The sequence below is a fragment of the Manis pentadactyla genome, chromosome 17, assembly GCF_030020395.1.
Source record: "Manis pentadactyla isolate mManPen7 chromosome 17, mManPen7.hap1, whole genome shotgun sequence".
In the NCBI taxonomy this organism is placed as follows: Eukaryota; Metazoa; Chordata; class Mammalia; order Pholidota; family Manidae; genus Manis; species Manis pentadactyla.
Window position 1 is genome coordinate 2,568,985 of NC_080035.1, and position 25,804 is coordinate 2,594,788.

The following is a 25,804-nucleotide window of genomic DNA, read 5'->3' on the forward strand; positions in this document are numbered from 1 at the left end:
TTACATGGTGCCTGGGGATTAAAAAATGGGCACTCACGTTACAAAGCTCAGACTGTGGCATGGGAGACCGGCTTCCATAGCACCCAGACAACATGGGCCCCTCTGCAGCAACCGGGAAGTAGCAGGAAAACGCCACTTTTGAGAATTTCAAGGTAAATTCGTTGAATGCCGGAATTCTTCTGACAGCCGGCCTTCTTCAGCAAGGCTTCACTTGAATGGCAAAACAAGCGAGGGCGTGCCGCCGCTCAGCAAAAGAGAGTACTACACCGGATAAATCGCCCAGTCGCTCAGAGTGCAGCCACCCAAGACAGACACTGAAATCACACTGCAAGAAGAATTCATTGTACGCGGGAATTTTTCTTACAGAAAGTCTTCCACAGCAAGGCCGCATGCGATTGGCCCCACAAGCGAAGCATCTGCTGCTCAGCTGAAGACAGCTCCACACAGCAGACTTCACTCAGGTGCTTAGAGTGCAGGCACACAGGACAGACACGGAAAACACATTGAAAGCTGTTTCAGCATCTAGTGCAACGATGTCAATGATTCCTTGAATGGAGCATTCTGCGCTGCTTCCTTTCACCCACATAAGCTGAATCCAAAGCTGACTTGCCTCCACTACGTTTATTTCAGAGCATCTACTCTAACTTCCCTTGTGGCTAGTGGGAATGCCTATTCCAGGCCCACTTATGTCTTTGAGATAGAGGACGTATAGAGAATACAGCCTTTCACTACAACGTTTACTGGTTTCCATACCACATAGGAGCAAATTGCATGCAAGGCGAAAGCAACCTTGTGTTCTCTCAGGGAGGGTCTCCTCGGTGCACGGTGGAATGTTTCCTATTTCAAAGTCTGGCATAAGGCTCTCCTGCAGCGGTTTCGGACACTTTACAGCTAAGGCGTCATCATGGCATTGCTAGCAAAGGGATGACGTGGCCTTTTGCATCCTCTTCTGGCACCTACAGGAAACCAGGTCCTCCCGCATGATTCCAAGTCTTTGGACGAAAGATCCAAGCATGAAAGGCCTTCTTCAGTGTGCTTGAATGCAGAGGTCTTAGGGCTGCCCTTAAGCATTTAGCTTTAGAAACACAGCAAAGGATGGTTTCTCCACGTAGATCATGAGAGTGGTGTGATGCACGTGGTGAGTTCAGGCTGATAGAGTTGTGGCCCAGAGAAACGCTTTGTTCTGATGAAAGGATGATCAGATGAAGGACTCCAACAGCCTCTTCCCTAAACGTTGTTGCAAGTCCTACTCTCAGCACACGTATGTTTCAGACTTAAGCTGCATTCCGAGAGGACACCATGCAAACATACGTTTGGGCATTCCACGGTGTATGAATTTGGAGAAAGCAACTGAAAGTGTTAGATAGTGAAGATTGAGCTCAGTGACCCCAGAAAAATTTCCATTGCACGGTTGAATTAAGCTGCCCTAGCCATCGGAGGAGCTTACTCGCCTGAGGCTCCTGGTCCTCCCTGCTTTTCACCTGTTGAACAGAACGCCCACCCGTCGTGCTTCCAATGCTGTGCAGAAAGCAGCTTTCTTTGCCTCTTCCCCTGAGGCTGGGCAGAAGGCCTCTTCACAGTATTCTCATATCTGGGAGTATAAGTATATACAAGAAGCTCTAATTTTCACAGCAGTGTTTGGCTGCCTTTCTGAATATGGCTGAGTAGGAAATCACATGATCTGAGACAGTCCCAGAGCCTTCTCTGCAGGACAACAGCTCTGAGGTTTGGGGCCTCATCGCCACCGCGCTTTGGAGAAGCTTGCACCCACCTGTTGCTTACATGGTGCCTGGGGATTAAAAAATGGGCACTCACGTTACAAAGCTCAGACTGTGGCATGGGAGACCGGCTTCCATAGCACCCAGACAACATGGGCCCCTCTGCAGCAACCGGGAAGTAGCAGGAAAACGCCACTTTTGAGAATTTCAAGGTAAATTCGTTGAATGCCGGAATTCTTCTGACAGCCGGCCTTCTTCAGCAAGGCTTCACTTGAATGGCAAAACAAGCGAGGGCGTGCCGCCGCTCAGCAAAAGAGAGTACTACACCGGATAAATCGCCCAGTCGCTCAGAGTGCAGCCACCCAAGACAGACACTGAAATCACACTGCAAGAAGAATTCATTGTACGCGGGAATTTTTCTTACAGAAAGTCTTCCACAGCAAGGCCGCATGCGATTGGCCCCACAAGCGAAGCATCTGCTGCTCAGCTGAAGACAGCTCCACACAGCAGACTTCACTCAGGTGCTTAGAGTGCAGGCACACAGGACAGACACGGAAAACACATTGAAAGCTGTTTCAGCATCTAGTGCAACGATGTCAATGATTCCTTGAATGGAGCATTCTGCGCTGCTTCCTTTCACCCACATAAGCTGAATCCAAAGCTGACTTGCCTCCACTACGTTTATTTCAGAGCATCTACTCTAACTTCCCTTGTGGCTAGTGGGAATGCCTATTCCAGGCCCACTTATGTCTTTGAGATAGAGGACGTATAGAGAATACAGCCTTTCACTACAACGTTTACTGGTTTCCATACCACATAGGAGCAAATTGCATGCAAGGCGAAAGCAACCTTGTGTTCTCTCAGGGAGGGTCTCCTCGGTGCACGGTGGAATGTTTCCTATTTCAAAGTCTGGCATAAGGCTCTCCTGCAGCGGTTTCGGACACTTTACAGCTAAGGCGTCATCATGGCATTGCTAGCAAAGGGATGACGTGGCCTTTTGCATCCTCTTCTGGCACCTACAGGAAACCAGGTCCTCCCGCATGATTCCAAGTCTTTGGACGAAAGATCCAAGCATGAAAGGCCTTCTTCAGTGTGCTTGAATGCAGAGGTCTTAGGGCTGCCCTTAAGCATTTAGCTTTAGAAACACAGCAAAGGATGGTTTCTCCACGTAGATCATGAGAGTGGTGTGATGCACGTGGTGAGTTCAGGCTGATAGAGTTGTGGCCCAGAGAAACGCTTTGTTCTGATGAAAGGATGATCAGATGAAGGACTCCAACAGCCTCTTCCCTAAACGTTGTTGCAAGTCCTACTCTCAGCACACGTATGTTTCAGACTTAAGCTGCATTCCGAGAGGACACCATGCAAACATACGTTTGGGCATTCCACGGTGTATGAATTTGGAGAAAGCAACTGAAAGTGTTAGATAGTGAAGATTGAGCTCAGTGACCCCAGAAAAATTTCCATTGCACGGTTGAATTAAGCTGCCCTAGCCATCGGAGGAGCTTACTCGCCTGAGGCTCCTGGTCCTCCCTGCTTTTCACCTGTTGAACAGAACGCCCACCCGTCGTGCTTCCAATGCTGTGCAGAAAGCAGCTTTCTTTGCCTCTTCCCCTGAGGCTGGGCAGAAGGCCTCTTCACAGTATTCTCATATCTGGGAGTATAAGTATATACAAGAAGCTCTAATTTTCACAGCAGTGTTTGGCTGCCTTTCTGAATATGGCTGAGTAGGAAATCACATGATCTGAGACAGTCCCAGAGCCTTCTCTGCAGGACAACAGCTCTGAGGTTTGGGGCCTCATCGCCACCGCGCTTTGGAGAAGCTTGCACCCACCTGTTGCTTACATGGTGCCTGGGGATTAAAAAATGGGCACTCACGTTACAAAGCTCAGACTGTGGCATGGGAGACCGGCTTCCATAGCACCCAGACAACATGGGCCCCTCTGCAGCAACCGGGAAGTAGCAGGAAAACGCCACTTTTGAGAATTTCAAGGTAAATTCGTTGAATGCCGGAATTCTTCTGACAGCCGGCCTTCTTCAGCAAGGCTTCACTTGAATGGCAAAACAAGCGAGGGCGTGCCGCCGCTCAGCAAAAGAGAGTACTACACCGGATAAATCGCCCAGTCGCTCAGAGTGCAGCCACCCAAGACAGACACTGAAATCACACTGCAAGAAGAATTCATTGTACGCGGGAATTTTTCTTACAGAAAGTCTTCCACAGCAAGGCCGCATGCGATTGGCCCCACAAGCGAAGCATCTGCTGCTCAGCTGAAGACAGCTCCACACAGCAGACTTCACTCAGGTGCTTAGAGTGCAGGCACACAGGACAGACACGGAAAACACATTGAAAGCTGTTTCAGCATCTAGTGCAACGATGTCAATGATTCCTTGAATGGAGCATTCTGCGCTGCTTCCTTTCACCCACATAAGCTGAATCCAAAGCTGACTTGCCTCCACTACGTTTATTTCAGAGCATCTACTCTAACTTCCCTTGTGGCTAGTGGGAATGCCTATTCCAGGCCCACTTATGTCTTTGAGATAGAGGACGTATAGAGAATACAGCCTTTCACTACAACGTTTACTGGTTTCCATACCACATAGGAGCAAATTGCATGCAAGGCGAAAGCAACCTTGTGTTCTCTCAGGGAGGGTCTCCTCGGTGCACGGTGGAATGTTTCCTATTTCAAAGTCTGGCATAAGGCTCTCCTGCAGCGGTTTCGGACACTTTACAGCTAAGGCGTCATCATGGCATTGCTAGCAAAGGGATGACGTGGCCTTTTGCATCCTCTTCTGGCACCTACAGGAAACCAGGTCCTCCCGCATGATTCCAAGTCTTTGGACGAAAGATCCAAGCATGAAAGGCCTTCTTCAGTGTGCTTGAATGCAGAGGTCTTAGGGCTGCCCTTAAGCATTTAGCTTTAGAAACACAGCAAAGGATGGTTTCTCCACGTAGATCATGAGAGTGGTGTGATGCACGTGGTGAGTTCAGGCTGATAGAGTTGTGGCCCAGAGAAACGCTTTGTTCTGATGAAAGGATGATCAGATGAAGGACTCCAACAGCCTCTTCCCTAAACGTTGTTGCAAGTCCTACTCTCAGCACACGTATGTTTCAGACTTAAGCTGCATTCCGAGAGGACACCATGCAAACATACGTTTGGGCATTCCACGGTGTATGAATTTGGAGAAAGCAACTGAAAGTGTTAGATAGTGAAGATTGAGCTCAGTGACCCCAGAAAAATTTCCATTGCACGGTTGAATTAAGCTGCCCTAGCCATCGGAGGAGCTTACTCGCCTGAGGCTCCTGGTCCTCCCTGCTTTTCACCTGTTGAACAGAACGCCCACCCGTCGTGCTTCCAATGCTGTGCAGAAAGCAGCTTTCTTTGCCTCTTCCCCTGAGGCTGGGCAGAAGGCCTCTTCACAGTATTCTCATATCTGGGAGTATAAGTATATACAAGAAGCTCTAATTTTCACAGCAGTGTTTGGCTGCCTTTCTGAATATGGCTGAGTAGGAAATCACATGATCTGAGACAGTCCCAGAGCCTTCTCTGCAGGACAACAGCTCTGAGGTTTGGGGCCTCATCGCCACCGCGCTTTGGAGAAGCTTGCACCCACCTGTTGCTTACATGGTGCCTGGGGATTAAAAAATGGGCACTCACGTTACAAAGCTCAGACTGTGGCATGGGAGACCGGCTTCCATAGCACCCAGACAACATGGGCCCCTCTGCAGCAACCGGGAAGTAGCAGGAAAACGCCACTTTTGAGAATTTCAAGGTAAATTCGTTGAATGCCGGAATTCTTCTGACAGCCGGCCTTCTTCAGCAAGGCTTCACTTGAATGGCAAAACAAGCGAGGGCGTGCCGCCGCTCAGCAAAAGAGAGTACTACACCGGATAAATCGCCCAGTCGCTCAGAGTGCAGCCACCCAAGACAGACACTGAAATCACACTGCAAGAAGAATTCATTGTACGCGGGAATTTTTCTTACAGAAAGTCTTCCACAGCAAGGCCGCATGCGATTGGCCCCACAAGCGAAGCATCTGCTGCTCAGCTGAAGACAGCTCCACACAGCAGACTTCACTCAGGTGCTTAGAGTGCAGGCACACAGGACAGACACGGAAAACACATTGAAAGCTGTTTCAGCATCTAGTGCAACGATGTCAATGATTCCTTGAATGGAGCATTCTGCGCTGCTTCCTTTCACCCACATAAGCTGAATCCAAAGCTGACTTGCCTCCACTACGTTTATTTCAGAGCATCTACTCTAACTTCCCTTGTGGCTAGTGGGAATGCCTATTCCAGGCCCACTTATGTCTTTGAGATAGAGGACGTATAGAGAATACAGCCTTTCACTACAACGTTTACTGGTTTCCATACCACATAGGAGCAAATTGCATGCAAGGCGAAAGCAACCTTGTGTTCTCTCAGGGAGGGTCTCCTCGGTGCACGGTGGAATGTTTCCTATTTCAAAGTCTGGCATAAGGCTCTCCTGCAGCGGTTTCGGACACTTTACAGCTAAGGCGTCATCATGGCATTGCTAGCAAAGGGATGACGTGGCCTTTTGCATCCTCTTCTGGCACCTACAGGAAACCAGGTCCTCCCGCATGATTCCAAGTCTTTGGACGAAAGATCCAAGCATGAAAGGCCTTCTTCAGTGTGCTTGAATGCAGAGGTCTTAGGGCTGCCCTTAAGCATTTAGCTTTAGAAACACAGCAAAGGATGGTTTCTCCACGTAGATCATGAGAGTGGTGTGATGCACGTGGTGAGTTCAGGCTGATAGAGTTGTGGCCCAGAGAAACGCTTTGTTCTGATGAAAGGATGATCAGATGAAGGACTCCAACAGCCTCTTCCCTAAACGTTGTTGCAAGTCCTACTCTCAGCACACGTATGTTTCAGACTTAAGCTGCATTCCGAGAGGACACCATGCAAACATACGTTTGGGCATTCCACGGTGTATGAATTTGGAGAAAGCAACTGAAAGTGTTAGATAGTGAAGATTGAGCTCAGTGACCCCAGAAAAATTTCCATTGCACGGTTGAATTAAGCTGCCCTAGCCATCGGAGGAGCTTACTCGCCTGAGGCTCCTGGTCCTCCCTGCTTTTCACCTGTTGAACAGAACGCCCACCCGTCGTGCTTCCAATGCTGTGCAGAAAGCAGCTTTCTTTGCCTCTTCCGCTGAGGCTGGGCAGAAGGCCTCTTCACAGTATTCTCATATCTGGGAGTATAAGTATATACAAGAAGCTCTAATTTTCACAGCAGTGTTTGGCTGCCTTTCTGAATATGGCTGAGTAGGAAATCACATGATCTGAGACAGTCCCAGAGCCTTCTCTGCAGGACAACAGCTCTGAGGTTTGGGGCCTCATCGCCACCGCGCTTTGGAGAAGCTTGCACCCACCTGTTGCTTACATGGTGCCTGGGGATTAAAAAATGGGCACTCACGTTACAAAGCTCAGACTGTGGCATGGGAGACCGGCTTCCATAGCACCCAGACAACCTGGGCCCCTCTGCAGCAGCCGGGAAGTAGCAGGAAAACGCCACTTTTGAGAATTTCAAGGTAAATTCGTTGAATGCCGGAATTCTTCTGACAGCCGGCCTTCTTCAGCAAGGCTTCACTTGAATGGCAAAACAAGCGAGGGCGTGCCGCCGCTCAGCAAAAGAGAGTACTACACCGGATAAATCGCCCAGTCGCTCAGAGTGCAGCCACCCAAGACAGACACTGAAATCACACTGCAAGAAGAATTCGTTGTACGCGGGAATTTTTCTTACAGAAAGTCTTCCACAGCAAGGCCGCATGCGATTGGCCCCACAAGCGAAGCATCTGCTGCTCAGCTGAAGACAGCTCCACACAGCAGACTTCACTCAGGTGCTTAGAGTGCATGCACACAGGACAGACACGGAAAACACATTGAAAGCTGTTTCAGCATCTAGTGCAACGATGTCAATGATTCCTTGAATGGAGCATTCTGCGCTGCTTCCTTTCACCCACATAAGCTGAATCCAAAGCTGACTTGCCTCCACTACGTTTATTTCAGAGCATCTACTCTAACTTCCCTTGTGGCTAGTGGGAATGCCTATTCCAGGCCCACTTATGTCTTTGAGATAGAGGACGTATAGAGAATACAGCCTTTCACTACAACGTTTACTGGTTTCCATACCACATAGGAGCAAATTGCATGCAAGGCGAAAGCAACCTTGTGTTCTCTCAGGGAGGGTCTCCTCGGTGCACGGTGGAATGTTTCCTATTTCAAAGTCTGGCATAAGGCTCTCCTGCAGCGGTTTCGGACACTTTACAGCTAAGGCGTCATCATGGCATTGCTAGCAAAGGGATGACGTGGCCTTTTGCATCCTCTTCTGGCACCTACAGGAAACCAGGTCCTCCCGCATGATTCCAAGTCTTTGGACGAAAGATCCAAGCATGAAAGGCCTTCTTCAGTGTGCTTGAATGCAGAGGTCTTAGGGCTGCCCTTAAGCATTTAGCTTTAGAAACACAGCAAAGGATGGTTTCTCCACGTAGATCATGAGAGTGGTGTGATGCACGTGGTCAGTTCAGGCTGATAGAGTTGTGGCCTAGAGGAACGCTTTGTTCTGATGAAAGGATGACCAGATGAAGGACTCCAACAGCCTCTTCCCTAATCGTTGTTGCAAGTCCTACTCTCAGCACACGTATGTTTCAGACTTAAGCTGCATTCCGAGAGGACACCATGCAAACATACGTTTGGGCATTCCACGGTGTATGAATTTGGAGAAAGCAACTGAAAGTGTTAGTGAAGATTGAGCTCAGTGACCATAGAAAAATTTCCATTGCACGGTTGAATTAAGCTGCCCTAGCCATCGGAGGAGCTTACTCGCCTGAGGCTCCTGGTCCTCCCTGCTTTTCACCTGTTGAACAGAACGCCCACCCGTCGTGCTTCCAATGCTGTGCAGAAAGCAGCTTTCTTTGCCTCTTCCCCTGAGGCTGGGCAGAAGGCCTCTTCACAGTATTCTCATATCTGGGAGTATAAGTATATACAAGAAGCTCTAATTTTCACAGCAGTGTTTGGCTGCCTTTCTGAATATGGCTGAGTAGGAAATCACATGATCTGAGACAGTCCCAGAGCCTTCTCCGCAGGACAACAGCTCTGAGGTTTGGGGCCCCATCGCCACCGCGCTTTGGAGAAGCTTGCACCCACCTGTTGCTTACATGGTGCCTGGGGATTAAAAAATGGGCACTCAGGTTACAAAGCTCAGACTGTGGCATGGGAGACCGGCTTCCATAGCACCCAGACAACCTGGGCCCCTCTGCAGCAGCCAGGAAGTAGCAGGAAATCGCCACTTTTGAGAATTTCAAGGTAAATTCGTTGAATGCCTGAATTCTTCTGACAGCCGGCCTTCTTCAGCAAGGCTTCACTTGAATGGCAAAACAAGCGAGGGCGTGCCGCCGCTCAGCAAAAGAGAGTACTACACCGAATAAATCGCCCAGTCGCTCAGAGTGCAGCCACCCAAGACAGACACTGAAATCACACTGCAAGAAGAATTCGTTGTACGCGGGAATTTTTCTTACAGAAAGTCTTCCACAGCAAGGCCGCATGCGATTGGCCCCACAAGCGAAGCATCTGCTGCTCAGCTGAAGACAGCTCCACACAGCAGACTTCACTCAGGTGCTTAGAGTGCAGGCACACAGGACAGACACGGAAAACACATTGAAAGCTGTTTCAGCATCTAGTGCAACGATGTCAATGATTCCTTGAATGGAGCATTCTGCGCTGCTTCCTTTCACCCACATAAGCTGAATCCAAAGCTGACTTGCCTCCACTACGTTTATTTCAGAGCATCTACTCTAACTTCCCTTGTGGCTAGTGGGAATGCCTATTCCAGGCCCACTTATGTCTTTGAGATAGAGGACGTATAGAGAATACAGCCTTTCACTACAACGTTTACTGGTTTCCATACCACATAGGAGCAAATTGCATGCAAGGCGAAAGCAACCTTGTGTTCTCTCAGGGAGGGTCTCCTCGGTGCACGGTGGAATGTTTCCTATTTCAAAGTCTGGCATAAGGCTCTCCTGCAGCGGTTTCGGACACTTTACAGCTAAGGCGTCATCATGGCATTGTTAGCAAAGGGATGACGTGGCCTTTTGCATCCTCTTCTGGCACCTACAGGAAACCAGGTCCTCCCGCATGATTCCAAGTCTTTGGACGAAAGATCCAAGCATGAAAGGCCTTCTTCAGTGTGCTTGAATGCAGAGGTCTTAGGGCTGCCCTTAAGCATTTAGCTTTAGAAACACAGCAAAGGATGGTTTCTCCACGTAGATCATGAGAGTGGTGTGATGCACGTGGTCAGTTCAGGCTGATAGAGTTGTGGCCCAGAGAAACGCTTTGTTCTGATGAAAGGATGACCAGATGAAGGACTCCAACAGCCTCTTCCCTAAACGTTGTTGCAAGTCCTACTCTCAGCACACGTATGTTTCAGACTTAAGCTGCATTCCGAGAGGACACCATGCAAACATACGTTTGGGCATTCCACGGTGTATGAATTTGGAGAAAGCAACTGAAAATGTTAGATAGTGAAGATTGAGCTCAGTGACCCCAGAAAAATTTCCATTGCACGGTTGAATTAAGCTGCCCTAGCCATCGGAGGAGCTTACTCGCCTGAGGCTCCTGGTCCTCCCTGCTTTTCACCTGTTGAACAGAACGCCCACCCGTCGTGCTTCCAATGCTGTGCAGAAAGCAGCTTTCTTTGCCTCTTCCCCTGAGGCTGGGCAGAAGGCCTCTTCACAGTATTCTCATATCTGGGAGTATAAGTATATACAAGAAGCTCTAATTTTCACAGCAGTGTTTGGCTGCCTTTCTGAATATGGCTGAGTAGGAAATCACATGATCTGAGACAGTCCCAGAGCCTTCTCTGCAGGACAACAGCTCTGAGGTTTGGGGCCTCATCACCACCACGCTTTGGAGAAGCTTGCACACACCTGTTGCTTACATGATGCCTGGGGATTAAAAAATGGGCACTCAGGTTACAAAGCTCAGACTGTGGCATGGGAGACCGGCTTCCATACCACCCAGACAACCTGGGCCCCTCTGCAGCAGCCGGGAAGTAGCAGGAAAACGCCACTTTTGAGAATTTCAAGGTAAATTCGTTGAATGCCGGAATTCTTCTGACAGCCGGCTTTCTTCAGCAAGGCTTCACTTGAATGGCAAAACAAGCGAGGGCGTGCCGCCGCTCAGCAAAAGAGAGTACTACACCGGATAAATCGCCCAGTCGCTCAGAGTGCAGCCACCCAAGACAGACACTGAAATCACACTGCAAGAAGAATTCGTTGTACGCGGGAATTTTTCTTACAGAAAGTCTTCCACAGCAAGGCCGCATGCGATAGGCCCCACAAGCGAAGCATCTGCTGCTCAGCTGAAGACAGCTCCACACAGCAGACTTCACTCAGGTGCTTAGAGTGCAGGCACACAGGACAGACACGGAAAACACATTGAAAGCTGTTTCAGCATCTAGTGCAACGATGTCAATGATTCCTTGAATGGAGCATTCTGCGCTGCTTCCTTTCACCCACATAAGCTGAATCCAAAGCTGACTTGCCTCCACTACGTTTATTTCAGAGCATCTACTCTAACTTCCCTTGTGGCTAGTGGGAATGCCTATTCCAGGCCCACTTATGTCTTTGAGATAGAGGACGTATAGAGAATACAGCCTTTCACTACAACGTTTACTGGTTTCCATACCACATAGGAGCAAATTGCATGCAAGGCGAAAGCAACCTTGTGTTCTCTCAGGGAGGGTCTCCTCGGTGCACGGTGGAATGTTTCCTATTTCAAAGTCTGGCATAAGGCTCTCCTGCAGCGGTTTCGGACACTTTACAGCTAAGGCGTCATCATGGCATTGTTAGCAAAGGGATGACGTGGCCTTTTGCATCCTCTTCTGGCACCTACAGGAAACCAGGTCCTCCCGCATGATTCCAAGTCTTTGGACGAAAGATCCAAGCATGAAAGGCCTTCTTCAGTGTGCTTGAATGCAGAGGTCTTAGGGCTGCCCTTAAGCATTTAGCTTTAGAAACACAGCAAAGGATGGTTTCTCCACGTAGATCATGAGAGTGGTGTGATGCACGTGGTCAGTTCAGGCTGATAGAGTTGTGGCCCAGAGAAACGCTTTGTTCTGATGAAAGGATGACCAGATGAAGGACTCCAACAGCCTCTTCAATAAACGTTGTTGCAAGTCCTACTCTCAGCACACGTATGTTTCAGACTTAAGCTGCATTCCGAGAGTACACCATGCAAACATACGTTTGGGCATTCCACGGTGTATGAATTTGGAGAAAGCAACTGAAAGTGTTAGATAGTGAAGATTGAGCTCAGTGACCCCAGAAAAATTTCCATTGCACGGTTGAATTAAGCTGCCCTAGCCATCGGAGGAGCTTACTCGCCTGAGGCTCCTGGTCCTCCCTGCTTTTCACCTGTTGAACAGAACGCCCACCCGTCGTGCTTCCAATGCTGTGCAGAAAGCAGCTTTCTTTGCCTCTTCCCCTGAGGCTGGGCAGAAGGCCTCTTCACAGTATTCTCATATCTGGGAGTATAAGTATATACAAGAAGCTCTAATTTTCACAGCAGTGTTTGGCTGCCTTTCTGAATATGGCTGAGTAGGAAATCACATGATCTGAGACAGTCCCAGAGCCTTCTCTGCAGGACAACAGCTCTGAGGTTTGGGGCCTCATCGCCACCGCGCTTTGGAGAAGCTTGCACCCACCTGTTGCTTACATGGTGCCTGGGGATTAAAAAATGGGCACTCACGTTACAAAGCTCAGACTGTGGCATGGGAGACCGGCTTCCATAGCACCCAGACAACATGGGCCCCTCTGCAGCAACCGGGAAGTAGCAGGAAAACGCCACTTTTGAGAATTTCAAGGTAAATTCGTTGAATGCCGGAATTCTTCTGACAGCCGGCCTTCTTCAGCAAGGCTTCACTTGAATGGCAAAACAAGCGAGGGCGTGCCGCCGCTCAGCAAAAGAGAGTACTACACCGGATAAATCGCCCAGTCGCTCAGAGTGCAGCCACCCAAGACAGACACTGAAATCACACTGCAAGAAGAATTCATTGTACGCGGGAATTTTTCTTACAGAAAGTCTTCCACAGCAAGGCCGCATGCGATTGGCCCCACAAGCGAAGCATCTGCTGCTCAGCTGAAGACAGCTCCACACAGCAGACTTCACTCAGGTGCTTAGAGTGCAGGCACACAGGACAGACACGGAAAACACATTGAAAGCTGTTTCAGCATCTAGTGCAACGATGTCAATGATTCCTTGAATGGAGCATTCTGCGCTGCTTCCTTTCACCCACATAAGCTGAATCCAAAGCTGACTTGCCTCCACTACGTTTATTTCAGAGCATCTACTCTAACTTCCCTTGTGGCTAGTGGGAATGCCTATTCCAGGCCCACTTATGTCTTTGAGATAGAGGACGTATAGAGAATACAGCCTTTCACTACAACGTTTACTGGTTTCCATACCACATAGGAGCAAATTGCATGCAAGGCGAAAGCAACCTTGTGTTCTCTCAGGGAGGGTCTCCTCGGTGCACGGTGGAATGTTTCCTATTTCAAAGTCTGGCATAAGGCTCTCCTGCAGTGGTTTCGGACACTTTACAGCTAAGGCGTCATCATGGCATTGCTAGCAAAGGGATGACGTGGCCTTTTGCATCCTCTTCTGGCACCTACAGGAAACCAGGTCCTCCCGCATGATTCCAAGTCTTTGGACGAAAGATCCAAGCATGAAAGGCCTTCTTCAGTGTGCTTGAATGCAGAGGTCTTAGGGCTGCCCTTAAGCATTTAGCTTTAGAAACACAGCAAAGGATGGTTTCTCCACGTAGATCATGAGAGTGGTGTGATGCACGTGGTCAGTTCAGGCTGATAGAGTTGTGGCCCAGAGAAACGCTTTGTTCTGATGAAAGGATGACCAGATGAAGGACTCCAACAGCCTCTTCAATAAACGTTGTTGCAAGTCCTACTCTCAGCACACGTATGTTTCAGACTTAAGCTGCATTCCGAGAGTACACCATGCAAACATACGTTTGGGCATTCCACGGTGTATGAATTTGGAGAAAGCAACTGAAAGTGTTAGATAGTGAAGATTGAGCTCAGTGACCCCAGAAAAATTTCCATTGCACGGTTGAATTAAGCTGCCCTAGCCATCGGAGGAGCTTACTCGCCTGAGGCTCCTGGTCCTCCCTGCTTTTCACCTGTTGAACAGAACGCCCACCCGTCGTGCTTCCAATGCTGTGCAGAAAGCAGCTTTCTTTGCCTCTTCCCCTGAGGCTGGGCAGAAGGCCTCTTCACAGTATTCTCATATCTGGGAGTATAAGTATATACAAGAAGCTCTAATTTTCACAGCAGTGTTTGGCTGCCTTTCTGAATATGGCTGAGTAGGAAATCACATGATCTGAGACAGTCCCAGAGCCTTCTCTGCAGGACAACAGCTCTGAGGTTTGGGGCCTCATCGCCACCGCGCTTTGGAGAAGCTTGCACCCACCTGTTGCTTACATGGTGCCTGGGGATTAAAAAATGGGCACTCACGTTACAAAGCTCAGACTGTGGCATGGGAGACCGGCTTCCATAGCACCCAGACAACATGGGCCCCTCTGCAGCAACCGGGAAGTAGCAGGAAAACGCCACTTTTGAGAATTTCAAGGTAAATTCGTTGAATGCCGGAATTCTTCTGACAGCCGGCCTTCTTCAGCAAGGCTTCACTTGAATGGCAAAACAAGCGAGGGCGTGCCGCCGCTCAGCAAAAGAGAGTACTACACCGGATAAATCGCCCAGTCGCTCAGAGTGCAGCCACCCAAGACAGACACTGAAATCACACTGCAAGAAGAATTCATTGTACGCGGGAATTTTTCTTACAGAAAGTCTTCCACAGCAAGGCCGCATGCGATTGGCCCCACAAGCGAAGCATCTGCTGCTCAGCTGAAGACAGCTCCACACAGCAGACTTCACTCAGGTGCTTAGAGTGCAGGCACACAGGACAGACACGGAAAACACATTGAAAGCTGTTTCAGCATCTAGTGCAACGATGTCAATGATTCCTTGAATGGAGCATTCTGCGCTGCTTCCTTTCACCCACATAAGCTGAATCCAAAGCTGACTTGCCTCCACTACGTTTATTTCAGAGCATCTACTCTAACTTCCCTTGTGGCTAGTGGGAATGCCTATTCCAGGCCCACTTATGTCTTTGAGATAGAGGACGTATAGAGAATACAGCCTTTCACTACAACGTTTACTGGTTTCCATACCACATAGGAGCAAATTGCATGCAAGGCGAAAGCAACCTTGTGTTCTCTCAGGGAGGGTCTCCTCGGTGCACGGTGGAATGTTTCCTATTTCAAAGTCTGGCATAAGGCTCTCCTGCAGCGGTTTCGGACACTTTACAGCTAAGGCGTCATCATGGCATTGCTAGCAAAGGGATGACGTGGCCTTTTGCATCCTCTTCTGGCACCTACAGGAAACCAGGTCCTCCCGCATGATTCCAAGTCTTTGGACGAAAGATCCAAGCATGAAAGGCCTTCTTCAGTGTGCTTGAATGCAGAGGTCTTAGGGCTGCCCTTAAGCATTTAGCTTTAGAAACACAGCAAAGGATGGTTTCTCCACGTAGATCATGAGAGTGGTGTGATGCACGTGGTCAGTTCAGGCTGATAGAGTTGTGGCCCAGAGAAACGCTTTGTTCTGATGAAAGGATGACCAGATGAAGGACTCCAACAGCCTCTTCAATAAACGTTGTTGCAAGTCCTACTCTCAGCACACGTATGTTTCAGACTTAAGCTGCATTCCGAGAGTACACCATGCAAACATACGTTTGGGCATTCCACGGTGTATGAATTTGGAGAAAGCAACTGAAAGTGTTAGATAGTGAAGATTGAGCTCAGTGACCCCAGAAAAATTTCCATTGCACGGTTGAATTAAGCTGCCCTAGCCATCGGAGGAGCTTACTCGCCTGAGGCTCCTGGTCCTCCCTGCTTTTCACCTGTTGAACAGAACGCCCACCCGTCGTGCTTCCAATGCTGTGCAGAAAGCAGCTTTCTTTGCCTCTTCCCCTGAGGCTGGGCAGAAGGCCTCTTCACAGTATTCTCATATCTGGGAGTATAAGTATATACAAGAAGCTCTAATTTTCACAGCAGTGTTTGGCTGCCTTTCTGAATATGGCTGAGTAGGAAATCACATGATCTGAGACAGTCCCAGAGCCTTCTCTGCAGGACAACAGCTCTGAGGTTTGGGGCCTCATCGCCACCGCGCTTTGGAGAAGCTTGCACCCACCTGTTGCTTACATGGTGCCTGGGGATTAAAAAATGGGCACTCACGTTACAAAGCTCAGACTGTGGCATGGGAGACCGGCTTCCATAGCACCCAGACAACATGGGCCCCTCTGCAGCAACCGGGAAGTAGCAGGAAAACGCCACTTTTGAGAATTTCAAGGTAAATTCGTTGAATGCCGGAATTCTTCTGACAGCCGGCCTTCTTCAGCAAGGCTTCACTTGAATGGCAAAACAAGCGAGGGCGTGCCGCCGCTCAGCAAAAGAGAGTACTACACCGGATAAATCGCCCAGTCGCTCAGAGTGCAGCCACCCAAGACAGACACTGAAATCACACTGCAAGAAGAATTCATTGTACGCGGGAATTTTTCTTACAGAAAGTCTTCCACAGCAAGGCCGCATGCGATTGGCCCCACAAGCGAAGCATCTGCTGCTCAGCTGAAGACAGCTCCACACAGCAGACTTCACTCAGGTGCTTAGAGTGCAGGCACACAGGACAGACACGGAAAACACATTGAAAGCTGTTTCAGCATCTAGTGCAACGATGTCAATGATTCCTTGAATGGAGCATTCTGCGCTGCTTCCTTTCACCCACATAAGCTGAATCCAAAGCTGACTTGCCTCCACTACGTTTATTTCAGAGCATCTACTCTAACTTCCCTTGTGGCTAGTGGGAATGCCTATTCCAGGCCCACTTATGTCTTTGAGATAGAGGACGTATAGAGAATACAGCCTTTCACTACAACGTTTACTGGTTTCCATACCACATAGGAGCAAATTGCATGCAAGGCGAAAGCAACCTTGTGTTCTCTCAGGGAGGGTCTCCTCGGTGCACGGTGGAATGTTTCCTATTTCAAAGTCTGGCATAAGGCTCTCCTGCAGCGGTTTCGGACACTTTACAGCTAAGGCGTCATCATGGCATTGCTAGCAAAGGGATGACGTGGCCTTTTGCATCCTCTTCTGGCACCTACAGGAAACCAGGTCCTCCCGCATGATTCCAAGTCTTTGGACGAAAGATCCAAGCATGAAAGGCCTTCTTCAGTGTGCTTGAATGCAGAGGTCTTAGGGCTGCCCTTAAGCATTTAGCTTTAGAAACACAGCAAAGGATGGTTTCTCCACGTAGATCATGAGAGTGGTGTGATGCACGTGGTCAGTTCAGGCTGATAGAGTTGTGGCCCAGAGAAACGCTTTGTTCTGATGAAAGGATGATCAGATGAAGGACTCCAACAGCCTCTTCCCTAAACGTTGTTGCAAGTCCTACTCTCAGCACACGTATGTTTCAGACTTAAGCTGCATTCCGAGAGGACACCATGCAAACATACGTTTGGGCATTCCACGGTGTATGAATTTGGAGAAAGCAACTGAAAGTGTTAGATAGTGAAGATTGAGCTCAGTGACCCCAGAAAAATTTCCATTGCACGGTTGAATTAAGCTGCCCTAGCCATCGGAGGAGCTTACTCGCCTGAGGCTCCTGGTCCTCCCTGCTTTTCACCTGTTGAACAGAACGCCCACCCGTCGTGCTTCCAATGCTGTGCAGAAAGCAGCTTTCTTTGCCTCTTCCCCTGAGGCTGGGCAGAAGGCCTCTTCACAGTATTCTCATATCTGGGAGTATAAGTATATACAAGAAGCTCTAATTTTCACAGCAGTGTTTGGCTGCCTTTCTGAATATGGCTGAGTAGGAAATCACATGATCTGAGACAGTCCCAGAGCCTTCTCTGCAGGACAACAGCTCTGAGGTTTGGGGCCTCATCGCCACCGCGCTTTGGAGAAGCTTGCACCCACCTGTTGCTTACATGGTGCCTGGGGATTAAAAAATGGGCACTCACGTTACAAAGCTCAGACTGTGGCATGGGAGACCGGCTTCCATAGCACCCAGACAACATGGGCCCCTCTGCAGCAACCGGGAAGTAGCAGGAAAACGCCACTTTTGAGAATTTCAAGGTAAATTCGTTGAATGCCGGAATTCTTCTGACAGCCGGCCTTCTTCAGCAAGGCTTCACTTGAATGGCAAAACAAGCGAGGGCGTGCCGCCGCTCAGCAAAAGAGAGTACTACACCGGATAAATCGCCCAGTCGCTCAGAGTGCAGCCACCCAAGACAGACACTGAAATCACACTGCAAGAAGAATTCATTGTACGCGGGAATTTTTCTTACAGAAAGTCTTCCACAGCAAGGCCGCATGCGATTGGCCCCACAAGCGAAGCATCTGCTGCTCAGCTGAAGACAGCTCCACACAGCAGACTTCACTCAGGTGCTTAGAGTGCAGGCACACAGGACAGACACGGAAAACACATTGAAAGCTGTTTCAGCATCTAGTGCAACGATGTCAATGATTCCTTGAATGGAGCATTCTGCGCTGCTTCCTTTCACCCACATAAGCTGAATCCAAAGCTGACTTGCCTCCACTACGTTTATTTCAGAGCATCTACTCTAACTTCCCTTGTGGCTAGTGGGAATGCCTATTCCAGGCCCACTTATGTCTTTGAGATAGAGGACGTATAGAGAATACAGCCTTTCACTACAACGTTTACTGGTTTCCATACCACATAGGAGCAAATTGCATGCAAGGCGAAAGCAACCTTGTGTTCTCTCAGGGAGGGTCTCCTCGGTGCACGGTGGAATGTTTCCTATTTCAAAGTCTGGCATAAGGCTCTCCTGCAGCGGTTTCGGACACTTTACAGCTAAGGCGTCATCTTGGCATTGCTAGCAAAGGGATGACGTGGCCTTTTGCATCCTCTTCTGGCACCTACAGGAAACCAGGTCCTCCCGCATGATTCCAAGTCTTTGGACGAAAGATCCAAGCATGAAAGGCCTTCTTCAGTGTGCTTGAATGCAGAGGTCTTAGGGCTGCCCTTAAGCATTTAGCTTTAGAAACACAGCAAAGGATGGTTTCTCCACGTAGATCATGAGAGTGGTGTGATGCACGTGGTCAGTTCAGGCTGATAGAGTTGTGGCCCAGAGAAACGCTTTGTTCTGATGAAAGGATGACCAGATGAAGGACTCCAACAGCCTCTTCAATAAACGTTGTTGCAAGTCCTACTCTCAGCACACGTATGTTTCAGACTTAAGCTGCATTCCGAGAGTACACCATGCAAACATACGTTTGGGCATTCCACGGTGTATGAATTTGGAGAAAGCAACTGAAAGTGTTAGATAGTGAAGATTGAGCTCAGTGACCCCAGAAAAATTTCCATTGCACGGTTGAATTAAGCTGCCCTAGCCATCGGAGGAGCTTACTCGCCTGAGGCTCCTGGTCCTCCCTGCTTTTCACCTGTTGAACAGAACGCCCACCCGTCGTGCTTCCAATGCTGTGCAGAAAGCAGCTTTCTTTGCCTCTTCCCCTGAGGCTGGGCAGAAGGCCTCTTCACAGTATTCTCATATCTGGGAGTATAAGTATATACAAGAAGCTCTAATTTTCACAGCAGTGTTTGGCTGCCTTTCTGAATATGGCTGAGTAGGAAATCACATGATCTGAGACAGTCCCAGAGCCTTCTCTGCAGGACAACAGCTCTGAGGTTTGGGGCCTCATCGCCACCGCGCTTTGGAGAAGCTTGCACCCACCTGTTGCTTACATGGTGCCTGGGGATTAAAAAATGGGCACTCACGTTACAAAGCTCAGACTGTGGCATGGGAGACCGGCTTCCATAGCACCCAGACAACATGGGCCCCTCTGCAGCAACCGGGAAGTAGCAGGAAAACGCCACTTTTGAGAATTTCAAGGTAAATTCGTTGAATGCCGGAATTCTTCTGACAGCCGGCCTTCTTCAGCAAGGCTTCACTTGAATGGCAAAACAAGCGAGGGCGTGCCGCCGCTCAGCAAAAGAGAGTACTACACCGGATAAATCGCCCAGTCGCTCAGAGTGCAGCCACCCAAGACAGACACTGAAATCACACTGCAAGAAGAATTCATTGTACGCGGGAATTTTTCTTACAGAAAGTCTTCCACAGCAAGGCCGCATGCGATTGGCCCCACAAGCGAAGCATCTGCTGCTCAGCTGAAGACAGCTCCACACAGCAGACTTCACTCAGGTGCTTAGAGTGCAGGCACACAGGACAGACACGGAAAACACATTGAAAGCTGTTTCAGCATCTAGTGCAACGATGTCAATGATTCCTTGAATGGAGCATTCTGCGCTGCTTCCTTTCACCCACATAAGCTGAATCCAAAGCTGACTTGCCTCCACTACGTTTATTTCAGAGCATCTACTCTAACTTCCCTTGTGGCTAGTGGGAATGCCTATTCCAGGCCCACTTATGTCTTTGAGATAGAGGACGTATAGAGAATACAGCCTTTCACTACAACGTTTACTGGTTTCCATACCACATAGGAGCAAATTGCATGCAAGGCGAAAGCAACCTTGTGTTCTCTCAGGGAGGGTCTCCTCGGTGCACGGTGGAATGTTTCCTATTTCAAAGTCTGGCATAAGGCTCTCCTGCAGCGGTTTCGGACACTTTACAGCTAAGGCGTCATCATGGCATTGCTAGCAAAGGGATGACGTGGCCTTTTGCATCCTCTTCTGGCACCTACAGGAAACCAGGTCCTCCCGCATGATTCCAAGTCTTTGGACGAAAGATCCAAGCATGAAAGGCCTTCTTCAGTGTGCTTGAATGCAGAGGTCTTAGGGCTGCCCTTAAGCATTTAGCTTTAGAAACACAGCAAAGGATGGTTTCTCCACGTAGATCATGAGAGTGGTGTGATGCACGTGGTCAGTTCAGGCTGATAGAGTTGTGGCCCAGAGAAACGCTTTGTTCTGATGAAAGGATGACCAGATGAAGGACTCCAACAGCCTCTTCAATAAACGTTGTTGCAAGTCCTACTCTCAGCACACGTATGTTTCAGACTTAAGCTGCATTCCGAGAGTACACCATGCAAACATACGTTTGGGCATTCCACGGTGTATGAATTTGGAGAAAGCAACTGAAAGTGTTAGATAGTGAAGATTGAGCTCAGTGACCCCAGAAAAATTTCCATTGCACGGTTGAATTAAGCTGCCCTAGCCATCGGAGGAGCTTACTCGCCTGAGGCTCCTGGTCCTCCCTGCTTTTCACCTGTTGAACAGAACGCCCACCCGTCGTGCTTCCAATGCTGTGCAGAAAGCAGCTTTCTTTGCCTCTTCCCCTGAGGCTGGGCAGAAGGCCTCTTCACAGTATTCTCATATCTGGGAGTATAAGTATATACAAGAAGCTCTAATTTTCACAGCAGTGTTTGGCTGCCTTTCTGAATATGGCTGAGTAGGAAATCACATGATCTGAGACAGTCCCAGAGCCTTCTCTGCAGGACAACAGCTCTGAGGTTTGGGGCCTCATCGCCACCGCGCTTTGGAGAAGCTTGCACCCACCTGTTGCTTACATGGTGCCTGGGGATTAAAAAATGGGCACTCACGTTACAAAGCTCAGACTGTGGCATGGGAGACCGGCTTCCATAGCACCCAGACAACATGGGCCCCTCTGCAGCAACCGGGAAGTAGCAGGAAAACGCCACTTTTGAGAATTTCAAGGTAAATTCGTTGAATGCCGGAATTCTTCTGACAGCCGGCCTTCTTCAGCAAGGCTTCACTTGAATGGCAAAACAAGCGAGGGCGTGCCGCCGCTCAGCAAAAGAGAGTACTACACCGGATAAATCGCCCAGTCGCTCAGAGTGCAGCCACCCAAGACAGACACTGAAATCACACTGCAAGAAGAATTCATTGTACGCGGGAATTTTTCTTACAGAAAGTCTTCCACAGCAAGGCCGCATGCGATTGGCCCCACAAGCGAAGCATCTGCTGCTCAGCTGAAGACAGCTCCACACAGCAGACTTCACTCAGGTGCTTAGAGTGCAGGCACACAGGACAGACACGGAAAACACATTGAAAGCTGTTTCAGCATCTAGTGCAACGATGTCAATGATTCCTTGAATGGAGCATTCTGCGCTGCTTCCTTTCACCCACATAAGCTGAATCCAAAGCTGACTTGCCTCCACTACGTTTATTTCAGAGCATCTACTCTAACTTCCCTTGTGGCTAGTGGGAATGCCTATTCCAGGCCCACTTATGTCTTTGAGATAGAGGACGTATAGAGAATACAGCCTTTCACTACAACGTTTACTGGTTTCCATACCACATAGGAGCAAATTGCATGCAAGGCGAAAGCAACCTTGTGTTCTCTCAGGGAGGGTCTCCTCGGTGCACGGTGGAATGTTTCCTATTTCAAAGTCTGGCATAAGGCTCTCCTGCAGCGGTTTCGGACACTTTACAGCTAAGGCGTCATCATGGCATTGCTAGCAAAGGGATGACGTGGCCTTTTGCATCCTCTTCTGGCACCTACAGGAAACCAGGTCCTCCCGCATGATTCCAAGTCTTTGGACGAAAGATCCAAGCATGAAAGGCCTTCTTCAGTGTGCTTGAATGCAGAGGTCTTAGGGCTGCCCTTAAGCATTTAGCTTTAGAAACACAGCAAAGGATGGTTTCTCCACGTAGATCATGAGAGTGGTGTGATGCACGTGGTCAGTTCAGGCTGATAGAGTTGTGGCCCAGAGAAACGCTTTGTTCTGATGAAAGGATGACCAGATGAAGGACTCCAACAGCCTCTTCAATAAACGTTGTTGCAAGTCCTACTCTCAGCACACGTATGTTTCAGACTTAAGCTGCATTCCGAGAGTACACCATGCAAACATACGTTTGGGCATTCCACGGTGTATGAATTTGGAGAAAGCAACTGAAAGTGTTAGATAGTGAAGATTGAGCTCAGTGACCCCAGAAAAATTTCCATTGCACGGTTGAATTAAGCTGCCCTAGCCATCGGAGGAGCTTACTCGCCTGAGGCTCCTGGTCCTCCCTGCTTTTCACCTGTTGAACAGAACGCCCACCCGTCGTGCTTCCAATGCTGTGCAGAAAGCAGCTTTCTTTGCCTCTTCCCCTGAGGCTGGGCAGAAGGCCTCTTCACAGTATTCTCATATCTGGGAGTATAAGTATATACAAGAAGCTCTAATTTTCACAGCAGTGTTTGGCTGCCTTTCTGAATATGGCTGAGTAGGAAATCACATGATCTGAGACAGTCCCAGAGCCTTCTCTGCAGGACAACAGCTCTGAGGTTTGGGGCCTCATCGCCACCGCGCTTTGGAGAAGCTTGCACCCACCTGTTGCTTACATGGTGCCTGGGGATTAAAAAATGGGCACTCACGTTACAAAGCTCAGACTGTGGCATGGGAGACCGGCTTCCATAGCACCCAGACAACATGGGCCCCTCTGCAGCAACCGGGAAGTAGCAGGAAAACGCCACTTTTGAGAATTTCAAGGTAAATTCGTTGAATGCCGGAATTCTTCTGACAGCCGGCCTTCTTCAGCAAGGCTTCACTTGAATGGCAAAACAAGCGAGGGCGTGCCGCCGCTCAGCAAAAGAGAGTACTACACCGGATAAATCGCCCAGTCGCTCAGAGTGCAGCCACCCAAGACAGACACTGAAATCACACTGCAAGAAGAATTCATTGTACGCGGGAATTTTTCTTACAGAAAGTCTTCCACAGCAAGGCCGCATGCGATTGGCCCCACAAGCGAAGCATCTGCTGCTCAGCTGAAGACAGCTCCACACAGCAGACTTCACTCAGGTGCTTAGAGTGCAGGCACACAGGACAGACACGGAAAACACATTGAAAGCTGTTTCAGCATCTAGTGCAACGATGTCAATGATTCCTTGAATGGAGCATTCTGCGCTGCTTCCTTTCACCCACATAAGCTGAATCCAAAGCTGACTTGCCTCCACTACGTTTATTTCAGAGCATCTACTCTAACTTCCCTTGTGGCTAGTGGGAATGCCTATTCCAGGCCCACTTATGTCTTTGAGATAGAGGACGTATAGAGAATACAGCCTTTCACTACAACGTTTACTGGTTTCCATACCACATAGGAGCAAATTGCATGCAAGGCGAAAGCAACCTTGTGTTCTCTCAGGGAGGGTCTCCTCGGTGCACGGTGGAATGTTTCCTATTTCAAAGTCTGGCATAAGGCTCTCCTGCAGCGGTTTCGGACACTTTACAGCTAAGGCGTCATCATGGCATTGCTAGCAAAGGGATGACGTGGCCTTTTGCATCCTCTTCTGGCACCTACAGGAAACCAGGTCCTCCCGCATGATTCCAAGTCTTTGGACGAAAGATCCAAGCATGAAAGGCCTTCTTCAGTGTGCTTGAATGCAGAGGTCTTAGGGCTGCCCTTAAGCATTTAGCTTTAGAAACACAGCAAAGGATGGTTTCTCCACGTAGATCATGAGAGTGGTGTGATGCACGTGGTCAGTTCAGGCTGATAGAGTTGTGGCCCAGAGAAACGCTTTGTTCTGATGAAAGGATGATCAGATGAAGGACTCCAACAGCCTCTTCCCTAAACGTTGTTGCAAGTCCTACTCTCAGCACACGTATGTTTCAGACTTAAGCTGCATTCCGAGAGGACACCATGCAAACATACGTTTGGGCATTCCACGGTGTATGAATTTGGAGAAAGCAACTGAAAGTGTTAGATAGTGAAGATTGAGCTCAGTGACCCCAGAAAAATTTCCATTGCACGGTTGAATTAAGCTGCCCTAGCCATCGGAGGAGCTTACTCGCCTGAGGCTCCTGGTCCTCCCTGCTTTTCACCTGTTGAACAGAACGCCCACCCGTCGTGCTTCCAATGCTGTGCAGAAAGCAGCTTTCTTTGCCTCTTCCCCTGAGGCTGGGCAGAAGGCCTCTTCACAGTATTCTCATATCTGGGAGTATAAGTATATACAAGAAGCTCTAATTTTCACAGCAGTGTTTGGCTGCCTTTCTGAATATGGCTGAGTAGGAAATCACATGATCTGAGACAGTCCCAGAGCCTTCTCTGCAGGACAACAGCTCTGAGGTTTGGGGCCTCATCGCCACCGCGCTTTGGAGAAGCTTGCACCCACCTGTTGCTTACATGGTGCCTGGGGATTAAAAAATGGGCACTCACGTTACAAAGCTCAGACTGTGGCATGGGAGACCGGCTTCCATAGCACCCAGACAACATGGGCCCCTCTGCAGCAACCGGGAAGTAGCAGGAAAACGCCACTTTTGAGAATTTCAAGGTAAATTCGTTGAATGCCGGAATTCTTCTGACAGCCGGCCTTCTTCAGCAAGGCTTCACTTGAATGGCAAAACAAGCGAGGGCGTGCCGCCGCTCAGCAAAAGAGAGTACTACACCGGATAAATCGCCCAGTCGCTCAGAGTGCAGCCACCCAAGACAGACACTGAAATCACACTGCAAGAAGAATTCATTGTACGCGGGAATTTTTCTTACAGAAAGTCTTCCACAGCAAGGCCGCATGCGATTGGCCCCACAAGCGAAGCATCTGCTGCTCAGCTGAAGACAGCTCCACACAGCAGACTTCACTCAGGTGCTTAGAGTGCAGGCACACAGGACAGACACGGAAAACACATTGAAAGCTGTTTCAGCATCTAGTGCAACGATGTCAATGATTCCTTGAATGGAGCATTCTGCGCTGCTTCCTTTCACCCACATAAGCTGAATCCAAAGCTGACTTGCCTCCACTACGTTTATTTCAGAGCATCTACTCTAACTTCCCTTGTGGCTAGTGGGAATGCCTATTCCAGGCCCACTTATGTCTTTGAGATAGAGGACGTATAGAGAATACAGCCTTTCACTACAACGTTTACTGGTTTCCATACCACATAGGAGCAAATTGCATGCAAGGCGAAAGCAACCTTGTGTTCTCTCAGGGAGGGTCTCCTCGGTGCACGGTGGAATGTTTCCTATTTCAAAGTCTGGCATAAGGCTCTCCTGCAGCGGTTTCGGACACTTTACAGCTAAGGCGTCATCATGGCATTGCTA